This window comes from Thalassophryne amazonica, chromosome 8, assembly GCF_902500255.1.
Source record: "Thalassophryne amazonica chromosome 8, fThaAma1.1, whole genome shotgun sequence".
Lineage (NCBI taxonomy): Eukaryota > Metazoa > Chordata > Actinopteri > Batrachoidiformes > Batrachoididae > Thalassophryne > Thalassophryne amazonica.
In genome coordinates this window covers 16,365,016-16,377,183 of record NC_047110.1, presented here as the reverse complement: position 1 = coordinate 16,377,183, position 12,168 = coordinate 16,365,016, and the positions used below count along the sequence as shown (strand labels likewise).

Below are 12,168 nucleotides of genomic sequence, written 5' to 3'. Positions count from 1 at the left end.
TAAGGAAAGACACTTGAAGAATAGTTTTGGCATGTTCAGTGATATCTGTCCAATGCTATGGCATTTATAGTAAGTACATATGGCACTTGGCAAGTATCACTGAAAGAAGGTATACATAGACAGATTCTTTTATTACAGTCAGGCTTCCACATACCCCAACATACAAAAAATATAAAATGGAAATTCATGAAATTAGGTCTCTTTAGTGGCCCTGAAATGCCTCTAAAATGCTCAAAACCTGTGGGTCTTACCAGGGGCGCTGTCCCATACCCTGCTGGGGGCTGAGGTGGCCCCAGGTTCCCACTGACTTTCAGCTTTTTTTTTTTTTTTCTTTGCCCATTCTCATCCCTAAATTAATCAGAAATTATCACAAACGTCTGGTGCTTGTCTATGCCCATCAGCATTAACGTCTAGGGAAGGAGGTTCCTGGAAACGTGGTTCTTTTTGTCAGCAAACCCCAAAAATATATTGTTAACTCTTTTATTGTGATGTTTCATTGCAAAATACTGAGTTGGTGCAACGTTTTCATTTGCCAGCAGCATTTATACTTGGGACAGTTATTGTGCAGTGTCAGAACGGAATTACCGTACGTTTGACTGTGAAAGAGGCTTGTAGTGAAGCGGCAGAGTTTAGCTTAGCATAGCTCTGTTATCATTGGACAGAACTGGGCTGAAAATAAGCAAAACAAAACAGAAATGGCTACTAAACCCAAATCAACATAAGTTGTATGGAATTAGTTCCAAGTACAGAAAGGTTGATATTGACCAGAAACAGTTCATTTGTCAAGTTCCTTCCAGTCCTTCAAGTATTGTTTTTAAAAGTTTGTTGTATTTCCTATGGTGATGCATTCCCCTACACAACCATCAGAATCATTCTAGAACTGCCGTGCCCAACAAGTCTTTCATGATATACTGGGCGATCGCGAGCTAAGTTTGGTCCTGGTCCTGGTGGATCTGAACTTCTTCAATTTACAGATAATGGAGGCCACTGTGCTCATTGGGACCGCAGCATAAATGTTTCTGTACCCTTCCCGAGATTTGTGCCTCGAGACAATCCTGTCTCTAAGGTCTACAGACAATTCCTTTGACTTCATGCTTGGTTTGTGCTTTGTTGCGCCGAGGCTCTGGAATGATCTCCCTTTGTCTCTTCATTCATTGGACTCTGTTGAACTTAAAATCCATCTGTTTCTCCAGGCATGCAAACCATAGAAGTGAGAGGGCTGTTTTCTGACCACTGTGTGTGTCTTAGTGTTATTGTTAGTGTTAAAAACCCTCCCACATTATCTATCATTTCTCAACAGATTGTGTGTCATGGTATCTTGTTGCTGTATTTTAACCCTTGTGGGTCACCGCCCAAAATCACAAATTTTTATCCTATTGGTTTTATCCTATAAAATTATTAATCTTTCACTTGAATGCTATGGGAAACATTATAGTGGTGCAAGAAGAAAATTTGTTTTATGGCTTCACTGGCAAAAACAAAAAACAAAACAGACTACACTTTAAATGATGGGTTGTGTAAACTCACAGTGAACCAGTGTTATTTTGGCACTCCTGTCTCACTTCGATATTCTGTGCTTTGTGTCTTTGCTAGCGCTTGAAATGGAACTAGGCTAGATTTGTAACTGTGTGGTTCATGTTTTGCAGGGCAGCACAGAGGGGCGGAGCCCAGTCCCACGGCCAGGTGGTGAGTCTGTCTTTTTAAAATAGCTTGTAGTTTCATTTAGTAGAATGTGCAGTGTGCAGCCCCAAATCAGAAAAAAGTTTGGACTGTATGGAAAATACAGAAAAAAAAAACCACACACACAAACACAGTAAGTTTGACTTTGACTTTTATTTCATTGCGGACAGTATGAGCCCAAGATATTCTTTTGTTTGTTTGTTTGTTTTTGATGGGGGGGGGACTTAATTTTTCATTTGTAAATATACATTCATTCCTGCATTTCAGGCCTGCAACATAGTCCAAAAAACACAAAAGCATATACCAGTTTGTAAGTTTGCCATTCCTTCTCACAACACTTATGTTTTGGCATTCAGGATACTAAGCAATGAGATGTGTCAGGTGTTATTTTGTCAGATTTGTCCTACAAACTCATCTGAAAGTGTGCAACAGTACAGGTTCATGGTTGCATTTTTCCTTTCCAACTTCTCCACACATCCTCTATTGGGAACAGGTAAGGATTACACGCGGGCCAGTCCCATATCTATATCCTCTTCTTCTGCAGGCATGCCTTTGCAAGTGTGCAGAATGTGGTTTTCCATTGTGGTGTTGAAAAATGCATGAATATCTCTGGAAAAGATGTTGTTTGGAAGACGGCATATGTTGCTCTAAAAGCTCATTATACTTTTCTGCATTAGTGCTGCCATCACAGTAGTGTAAAGTACCTTTGCCAAGATTCCTGAAAGAACTATATCATAACAGTCTGGATGATCATTTTTGGTCCGAAGTACATAACGTCCATTTCTTTTAAAAAATTCTGGAATACTGATTTGTCTGATCACAGTACATGTTGCCACTGCATGATGATCTAACCCAGAGGTTCAGAGGCCAGAGAAGTCACTGCCATTTCTAGACAAAATTAACAATAGTCTTCGTTTTTACACAGGAAAATTTGAAGTGGCACTTGTGAATGTAAATCCATATTGTATTCCTTTCCCAAGTAATCCATTGCCCAACTGGGTATATCGGCTGTTGATGAATGACTGTCATCTGAGGGATCTGAGATCGTGGGTGTTTAGCTTAGACTTATGCCTTTGCCCTTGTGCACTAAAATTCCTGTAGGTTCCTTGCATTGTTTAATGATATTAAACACAGTTGGGGGTGAAATATGCAAAGCTCTCCCAGTCTTTCTTTGAGGAACATTATTTTTCAATAATGTCCTCATATGGATGCTGACAAACTGGAAATCCTCCGCCCAGCTTTTTTCCTCAAAGACCCAGCCTTTCATGGATACTGTTTTGTAGCGGTGAGAACCTCAAGGCACCTTTCAAATTGATTATGATTCAGAGGGCTGCTATTCAGTGATTAAAACAACTATTGGTGCCTCCTTTTTTCTTTTACTTTTTTGTACTATACAGGATTTCTTTTTTTCCTCAATCTGTATGTGGTTCAAAAATTTGAAAGCACAGTATAAATAACACAATACTTGGATGGGTGACCTCTTCAGAAAACGACGGTCTGTGTGTTTCTCCCGGTAAACCTGGAGTTGCGTCAGGAAAGGCATCTGGCATAAAACGTACCATATCCAAATGCAGATGTGTGCTGGAACTGCTGTGGCAACCCTGAACAAACTGGAACAGCCACAAGGCCAACAACAACAACATTCTTTAACAACTCAGCCATATTTTCACTTGTGTGGCTCTCATTCACTGATTTTTAAACCTAGTGGGGCTATTGCTTCCTTCCCCCCCGCTTCCACTGCATCTGTAAGTGTGGGTTCATGGCCTTGTGTTTGGATTATTACACTCCATCGAAGTAAAAGGTAGAACATTTTTGTCCTTCTCATCCACAATATACCCAAGTGTGCACAGGAACTGTGCTACACTGATGTACCAGAATAATTAAAACAGGAATACGCTGCGTTATGATAATTGTGCAACTTTGCTGCCCTGCTTATATGCAGACACTCAAAACTGCAGATATCATGGCATGCGACATCTGTTCTCATCTTGTGCTTTCCTTTTAATTGTGGTTTGGGTTCAGTGGGGCAAACTGTGACTACGTTTACATGCCGTTAATATTCGGGTTAAGGTCAGTATTCTGGTTTCTAAACAGCGACGCACGTCGTCCACCGGTGCTTGATTTGATCTGGCGTTCGTGCAAATCCTGCTTCGTGTAAAACCCCTCACTACACACTTTTTTCTCAAACAGGCATTAACATTTTCTAATTTTTCTCTCCTGTGGGCTACCTCCGCATCAAAACAGCGAGCGTCTCTGGACCTGTTGCCAGATTTGGCGCAGGTACGCACAGAAGAGAGGGGGGCGGTGAGAGTGGTCCGTTGTGGTGTTTACCGAGCCGCAGACGGTAAGCGCATCGGAGGCAGAGCAATCGCGGTGATATGCCGACCGGTGCCGCGACCGGCCCGCCTGATAAGGACGCAGAACACAATGCGCTGTTTACATCTGCTTCTGTGGTGTCCGGTGGGCTGCGCGCGCCGCATACAAGTAGTTGCTGTACTCAAAAGACCAAGATTCCTTGCGGATAGGACATGCGCAGAACACAAAATAATGTTCCTTTCTATGGGGATATCCCGATGCGTGTTTATATGACCTGATATTCGGGTTAGAAAAGGAGTAACCCAGGGGTCTTATTCGGGTTTTTAAAAACCGGAATATGAGCATATTCGGGTTTTTGCGGGCGTTTACATGGCCGTGCGCAACCGGGTTATTGCCAATATTCCGGTTATGTAAGGGTTATTGGCTGCATGTAAACGTAGTCTGTGTGTGCACAGTGCACTCCATGGTGCATATTGAAATAAAAATAGTGGTGGAGGTGATTTTAGGTGATCAACCATGTATGAGCTGTGCGGATTATTTTTTACCCCTTTATGACACAGAATATGAGTCTGCTTTCACTGGAGCCGCCAATATGCTTATGGAGGTGAACATTTAAAAAAAACGATTTTCTTTAGAGACTCAGCAACTGCTCAGCCACATAAGTGTTTTGTTTGTTAGATTTTGAAATAAAAACTGTTAATTTGTGGCCAAAACTTGTCACAAGGTGCTTCTTGTTCTCTGGTGTGTTGCATGTAGTCCAAAAAGAGGTGTCTTTTTTTTTTGTTGGTTTCATCGTGCATGCAGCCATGCACCTGTGGCTGCTCCTGGCGCTCTGAGGCTCCCCTGGATTTTGGACCATACTGTATTGGCTATAACAATACCATGTGGCAAATGTACTTGCATAAAAAGTACAAAAGAAAGACTCAAGTAAAAGTAGAAATCCAGGTTTACATAAGGAATGTGAAAAGTGCTCATTAATGTTGGCCAGCAGCTGCGTTTCTGTCCCTGCAATTAACATTTATAAATTTGATTTTTGACATTTGATTCTGAATTGTCCATCATCTGCATAATGATGTATCAAAGAGTCAATCAGCCCCCCTCTCTCCACTGCCGCACAAATTATGATTGCCATCACCTGTTTGAAATTACATTATTTTGTTTATTTATTTTACCTCATTGCTGGCCCTAAATGTGCTCCCCTCCACACTTTTTTTTTTGGCTCATACTGTCTATAATGAAATCAAAGTAGGTATAAGAATCTTTTTTCCTTTTTTTTTTTTATCTGTCCCAGCATCTTCAGATTCGGAGCTATACAGACAAATCAATTAATGAGTAACCAGGGCTGTGAAAACTCCACAGATCCGTGAAATTCCGGAGGTTTCATCATGGAGAGTGTGTGTGTGTGTGTGTGTGTGTGTGTGTGTGTGTGTGTGTGTGTGTGTGTGTGTGTGTGTGTGTGTGTGTGTGTGTGTGTGAGCACTGAGTTTTTAAAATGTCTATCGCAAAGTGCTCTTTTTTTACAACATCGTACAAGTTTTATCAGTCTGCGGTGGCCCGCGGACACTGATCTGTGTATTACAGATACAAATCACTGTCCTCGGATCCGCAGAGTTTCAAGGAGAAAAATCCCTCTTTCAAAGCCTGGCTGTTGCGACAGTTGTCGTAAAGCGGGAGTGGTTGGTTGCTGCGGCGACGCTGTGTGGCTCCTGTGCGAAGCTTAAGCTAAAAGTAGCATGTGGACATCGCAAACCTTTAGAGCTCTAAAGTTTTTAAAAGAAGAATTATGCAGCATGTCTGTGTCACGGAGCAACATCAGACAGAGAGAGGATGGCAAGAAAGACTGTTTGAAAAAGTCTGAGGACAAGAATCTGTGGAATTGTCGCTGGCTTCGTAAACACAGATGAAAGATAAAAGAAATGGGAATAGCAAATTGTGCCATCAGGAAACATGGAAAGAATTTTTCTCTCTCTGCAAAATAAACATTGTGCTGTTCAAACAAGATTTTAGAAAAGATTCTGTAACTTTTTTCATTAATTTAAACTTTCTTTCATTGGAAAAAAGACTGGCTTTGAATGGATTTACATGAATTTACATAAGAATGTAAATGAGTTTTTATTAATGTAGACTTTTTTCATGGGAAAAACACTGTGGATTTACACAAGAATATGTGGCTTTTTTACTACAAGGTATGTTATTGATATTTTACCATGGTTTTCAGAATATTCTCCAAGCTTTAGCTGCGGTTTTTGAAATTCTTTAACAGTCTTTTCATTCTTCATGAATTTCAGGTAGTTTAATTGTTCTGAGTTAATCCATTATTTGGTTTACAGTTAAAAGGAAAATCATTCCAGGTCCTACTTCCACATCATATTCTATTATTTCAACATGATCATTGACAGTTCAAATGAATGGTTGAATATAGGGTCATTTAAATATGCACCAATTTTGAGATTTTTTGTTCCAGGAGATGCTGAAAATGTATCATTAGATAAAAAATTTATTTGGTTTCTGGGATCCCACGGGGCCCGAGACCCCCACTCCTTAGATTTCACAATTTTAATTTCATAGCCCTGGTAACAGGACTCTGTGTTAACTTGTGGAAGCAGGTAGCTGCCAAGGTCCAAGCAAACGCTCAGAGGGGACCGAGCATTTTCTGTTGCTGCTCATAAAATTTGGAATTCTCTACCTGCGCACATTAGGCAGGCCTCCTCACTGTCTGTTTTTAAAACCAGTCTTAAAATCACAGGCCTCCTCGCTGTCTGTTTTTAAAACCAGTCTTAAACTCACAGGCCTCCTCGCTGTCTGTTTTTAAAACCAGTCTTAAAATCACAGGCCTCCTTGCTGGCTGTTTTTCAAACCAGTCTTAAACTCACAGGCCTCCTCGCTGTCTGTTTTTCAAACCAGTCTTAAACTCACAGGCCTCCTCGCTGTCTGTTTTTCAAACCAGTCTTAAACTCACAGGCCTCCTCGCTGTCTGTTTTTAAAACCAGTCTTAAACTCACAGGCCTCCTCACTGGCTGTTTTTAAAACCAGTCTTAAAACCCACTTTTATTAATTGGCTTTTAACATAGCATGAGATTTTGCTCTGTTTTAGTTGTTTTTATTTGTTCACTGCTGTTTTTATTGTTGTTGGGTTTTGTTTTTTGTTTGTAAATGACCCCAATGTACAGCACTTTGTTTCAGTTGTGGCTTTTCTAAAGCGCTCTATAAATAAAGTTAAATTAAGTTGAGCTAATGAAAGTTATGTCTAAGCACCAATAAAACATCTGTGCACAGTTTACCTTGTAAATCAATAATAACTAGAGCACCACACTCGTAGAGCACAAACCTCCACCAACACTAGTTTCCAATTCCTCAAATTTTTACTTGGGAAAACATTTTCAAGGTCAAAGTCCTGTTAGAAGTGCCTTTTCATACACTAAATTAGATGTGAAAAAATGTCAGGAGTATATATTTAGTAGGGATGCACCAATCCCAATACCTCTATCAGGTATCGCCCAGTTACCGTATTCTTTTACTTGTACTTGTTATCATGAAACTTCTCTGATACTACACGATACTCCTTTACAGCAGTGTGATGTCAACCTCTCAATGGGGATTTTCACACACATGTGCCATAATTTCCAGACTATAAGCCGCTACTTTTTTCATATGTTTTGAACACTGCGACTTAAACAACGATGTGGCCAATTTATGGATTTTTATAGTCTTTCATGTAATTTACTCATAAATCAAAATACGTCCATCAATGCCGTCTTTTGATTGGCTGAAATTGGCTGTCTCACTTGGAGTAAATTTGCACATGGAGTAAATACAAAGTCTAACCTGTTCATTTCAGTGGGCTTTATCACATCCTGAAGAAAAATTACCCACATAAATCCTCCTGAGTTCGGAAAACATCTGAACATAGTTTAATTCCTTGTTGTAGCTGAAAAAAGTTCATCTATGATTTTAGCACTTTGCGCCACAGTTGCTCCCTCAGATCACAGTTGCAGCAACGGGAATTGTCCATCGGGTGTCTGAGTTTCAGCCCCTGCTGTGGCTTTCCAGGCCAATGGGAGACCGGCTCGGTCTGCGACAGGTGTAATCCGTTTGTTGGGTGTCTGTGGCACAGTCACTGGAACCTCCTTTCCTCCCCATGGGCTGCACTTTGCGTCACAAGTTGAAAGAGTCACTGCGCTTCATTCACGTCTCATTTACCACAGGCATCAGGCAGTTCTGTCAGCACACAGTGAAGTTATCCCATGATCCACAAAGAAAAAACAATTAAATAATGTTAACATTACTCCGTTTTGCCTCCGTGTGGAGCGGAGATGCCGCGCAACATCCTGTGTGCGACGCCGTGCTCCTTAATATTTACATGTTACACCTTTGGGGAAAAAAACATTTACGGTACGTATTTGTTATGTTCCCTGCATGTATTTAATTAAAAGTTTAAAAAATAGTGTGAAGAGTGAAAGGCTGTTCAGCCCAGTGCCACACTGAGCTGTGAAGACATCCTTAAGCTCCTCTGCGCAGTCCTTCAGCACGCGACCAGGGATGTTGTCCGGACCTGTTGCTTTGCGGGTGTTGATGGCCACCAGTGTCTTCTCTACGCTGTCAACAGAGAGGCACATGGTCTGGTCGTGGGGGGAGTTCTTGGGCTGTGTGGTGTTCAATGCTTCAAAGCGTGCAAAGAAGTGGTTCAGGTTGTTGAGTAGAGAGGTGTTGCTCTCACAGCTCTGTGGAGCTGGCTTGTAGTCAGTGACAGCCTGAATTCCTCGCCATAGGCTCTGTGCGTCCTTGCGGTCTCTGAAGTGGGACGTTATCTTTTGTGTGTAGTCCTTTTTTGCCTTCCTGATGCCACGGCACAGGTTGGCTCTCGCTGTTCTCAAGCCAGATTCATCCCTGGCTCTGAAGGCTTTGTCTCAGGCTCTCAGCAGCTTGTGGACATCACCTGTCAGATGAAGATATATCAGATCCAGATCAAACTTTGTCAGCCGATAAAGATCCTACATAAGGCTTTTAAATATGAAAGAAATTAAAAAAAATATTCAATGTTAAAGGATAGGTATTTTTCAGGATATGAATCCTCTGTAAAAAATTTCATAAAGATATATGAAAAATTGTGGCTTCCAGGCTGCTCACAAACATACAAAGAAACAGGGCAAAAACTTAACCTCCGTCCAACTTTGTTGGCGGAGGTAATAATAGTAAAAATAGTGGTTGTGCACACATCCAATCCTGATTAGGCCAGGTGCAGGATAATCAAGAATAGCAGACAAAAAAAAAGAAAGACAATCTGCAACCCCAAATCTTTAATTGACCAAAAAAGCAACGCTTCGACCCTGAGGTCTTCTTCAGGCAATTGTGGAAACCTGAAGAAGACCTCAGGGTCGAAACGTTGCTTTTTCGGTGTGCGGATTTTCTTTTTCTTTTTTTTTGGAGGTAATAGTACCAGAATCTTTCTCATTTAAAATAGATGAACAAAAACAAGTGGTGTCATTCATTTAACGCTTATCTAAACCCGCTTATTCCATTTAAAGATCACGGGGAGCCAGAGCTCATCCCAGTGGTCATTGGGTGAGAAGTGGAGTATACCCTGGACAGGCCACCAGTCTATCGCCAGGCTGACACACAGACATCTACTGTCAATTTAATGTTTCAAATTCACCTGCACTGCATGTCTTTGGAGGGAAGCCTTAATATGGGGAGACCTCCAAAAACACAGGGAGAACAGGCAGACTCCCAAATGTTGTCACATTTTCAGTGAACTTCATTTGTCTGTTTGCCTGATTATGAACACAATTCCTCAAAACTGTTCACCTGATTTTCATGAAACATGGCACAGGGATGTGGCATCAGTTTAGAAAGAAACCTTTTTTTTTCTGTATATACGAGGTCTGTCAATAAAGTATCGTACCCTTTTATTTTTTTCAAAAAACTATATGGATTTCATTCATATGTTTTTACGTCAGACATGCTTGAACCCTCGTGCGCATGCGTGAGTTTTTCCACACTGAAGGAGTGGTCCCGCCCCCTCGTCGGATTTTCATTGTCTGGAAATGGCGGAATGAAAAGGACTTTTTTTCCCATCAGAATTTTTTCAGAAGCTGTTAGAGACTGGCACCTGGAAACCATTCGAAAAATTTATCTGGCTTTCGGTGAAAATTTTACGGGCTTCACAGAGAATAAGGACTTTTACTGCAGCTTTAAGGACCCCTTTAAGGACCCCTTTAAGGACGGTCGGTGCGCCGCGCTCCGAGCTGCGATGACGAGGCACAAACCACTGGATCATTTCTAAACGGATGGCTCTGTGGATACGAGACCGTTGTGTGCTCTTTCTCTGGTTTCTCTGGTTTCTCTGGAAAATGGCTGATGTCCAGCTCTTGTGATAACCAGGTGCCAGTCTCTAACAGTCTCTAACAGCTTCTGAAAAAATTCTGATGGAAAAAAAGTCCTTTTCATTCCGCCATTTCCAGACAATGAAAATCCAACGAGGGGGCGGGACCACTCCTTCCCAAGGCGTGCTCACAGGCGAATGACGTCACCGACAGGCGTGGAAAAACTCACGCATGCGCACGAGGGTTCAAGCATGTCTGACGTAAAAACGTATGAATGAAATCCATATAGTTTTTGAAAAAAATAAAAAGGTACGATACTTTATTGACAGACCTCGTATGTCGCACCGGACTATGTCACAGTACCTCTCAAACAGGTAAAAAAAAAAAAACTTACACTCCCAAAAATACACTACTTCCTCTGACCAACTCGCAATTAAAAACTTTGTCCCCTCCATATGTTCCCATGCTCATTTGTACAGGTGAGCTCTGTTTACTCGCACCAGTTGGGGTCCACAAAATCGGACCGCAAGTTATCTGAAACTGCAAGTTACAACCCCAATTCCAATGAAGTTTGGACGTTGTGTGAAATGTAAATAAAAACAGAATACAGTGATCTGCAAATCCTCTTCATCCTATATTCAGTTGAATACACCACAAAGACAAGATATTTAAAGTTCAAACTAATAAACTTTGTTGTTTTTGTGCAAATATTTGCTCATTTTGAAATGGATGCCTGCAACACGTTTCACAAAAGTTGGGACGGGGCAACAAAAGACGGGGAAAGTTGATTGAATGTTCAAGAACACTTAATTGGAAACAAGTGAGTGCCATGATTTGATATAAAAGGAGCATCCCCAAAAGGCTCAGCCATTCATAAGCAAAGTTGGGGCGAGGATCACCACTTTGTGAACAACTGCATGAAAAAATAGTCCAACAGTTTAAGAACAATGTTTCTCCATTTTCAGTTGCAAGGAATTTAGGGATTCCATCATCTACAGTCCATAATATAATAAGAAGATTGAGAGAATCTGGAGAACTTTCTACATGTAAGCGGCAAGGCTGAAAACCAACATTGAATGCCCTTGACCTTTGATCCCTTTAGGTGGCACCGCATTAAAAACTGACATCATTGTGTAAAAGGTCTTACCGCGTGGGCTCAGGAACACTTCAGAAACCATTGTCAGTTAACACAGTTTGTTGCTACAAGTGCCAGTTAAAACTAATGCAAAACAAAAGCCATACATCAACAATATCCAGAAACGCCACCGCCTTCTCTGGGCCCGAGCTCATTTGAAATGGACAGATGCAAAGAGGAAAAGTGTGCTGTGTCTGATGAGTTCACATTTCAAATTGTTTTTGCCAATCATGGACATTGTGTCCTTCGGACAAAAGACGACAAAGACCATCCAGATTGTTACCAGCACAAAGTTCAAAAGGCAGCATCTGTGATGGTATGGGGGCGTGTTAGTGCCCATGGCATGGGCAACTTACACATCTGTGATGGCACCAACCATTCTGAAAGGTTCATCCAGGTTTTGGAGCAACACATGCTGCCATCCAAGCAACGTCTTTTTCAGGGACGTCCCTGCTTATTTCAGCAAGACAATGCCAAGAGCCACATTCTGCATGTGTTACAACAGCGCGGCTTCATAGTAAAAGAGTGCGGGTACTAGACTGGCCTGCCTGGAGTCCAGACCTGTCGCCCACTGAAAATGTGTGGCTCATTATGAAGCACAAAATATGACAACAGAGACACCGGACTGTTGAACAACTGAAGTTGTACATCAAGCAAGAATGGGAAAGAATTCCACCTACAAAGCTTCAACAACTAGTGTCCTCAGTTTCCAAA

At 41.5% G+C, this 12,168-nt stretch overlaps 1 protein-coding gene across 1 annotated transcript in view; it reads left to right on the top strand.

Moving 5' to 3' along the window:
- Nucleotides 1-12,168, top strand: part of phf21ab (PHD finger protein 21Ab) — a 174,962-nt gene that overhangs the window by 68,562 nt on the left and 94,232 nt on the right. Inside the window, 1 exon segment of the mRNA XM_034175775.1 lies at nt 1,647-1,686. The gene's annotated coding sequence lies outside the window, so the exon portion shown is untranslated.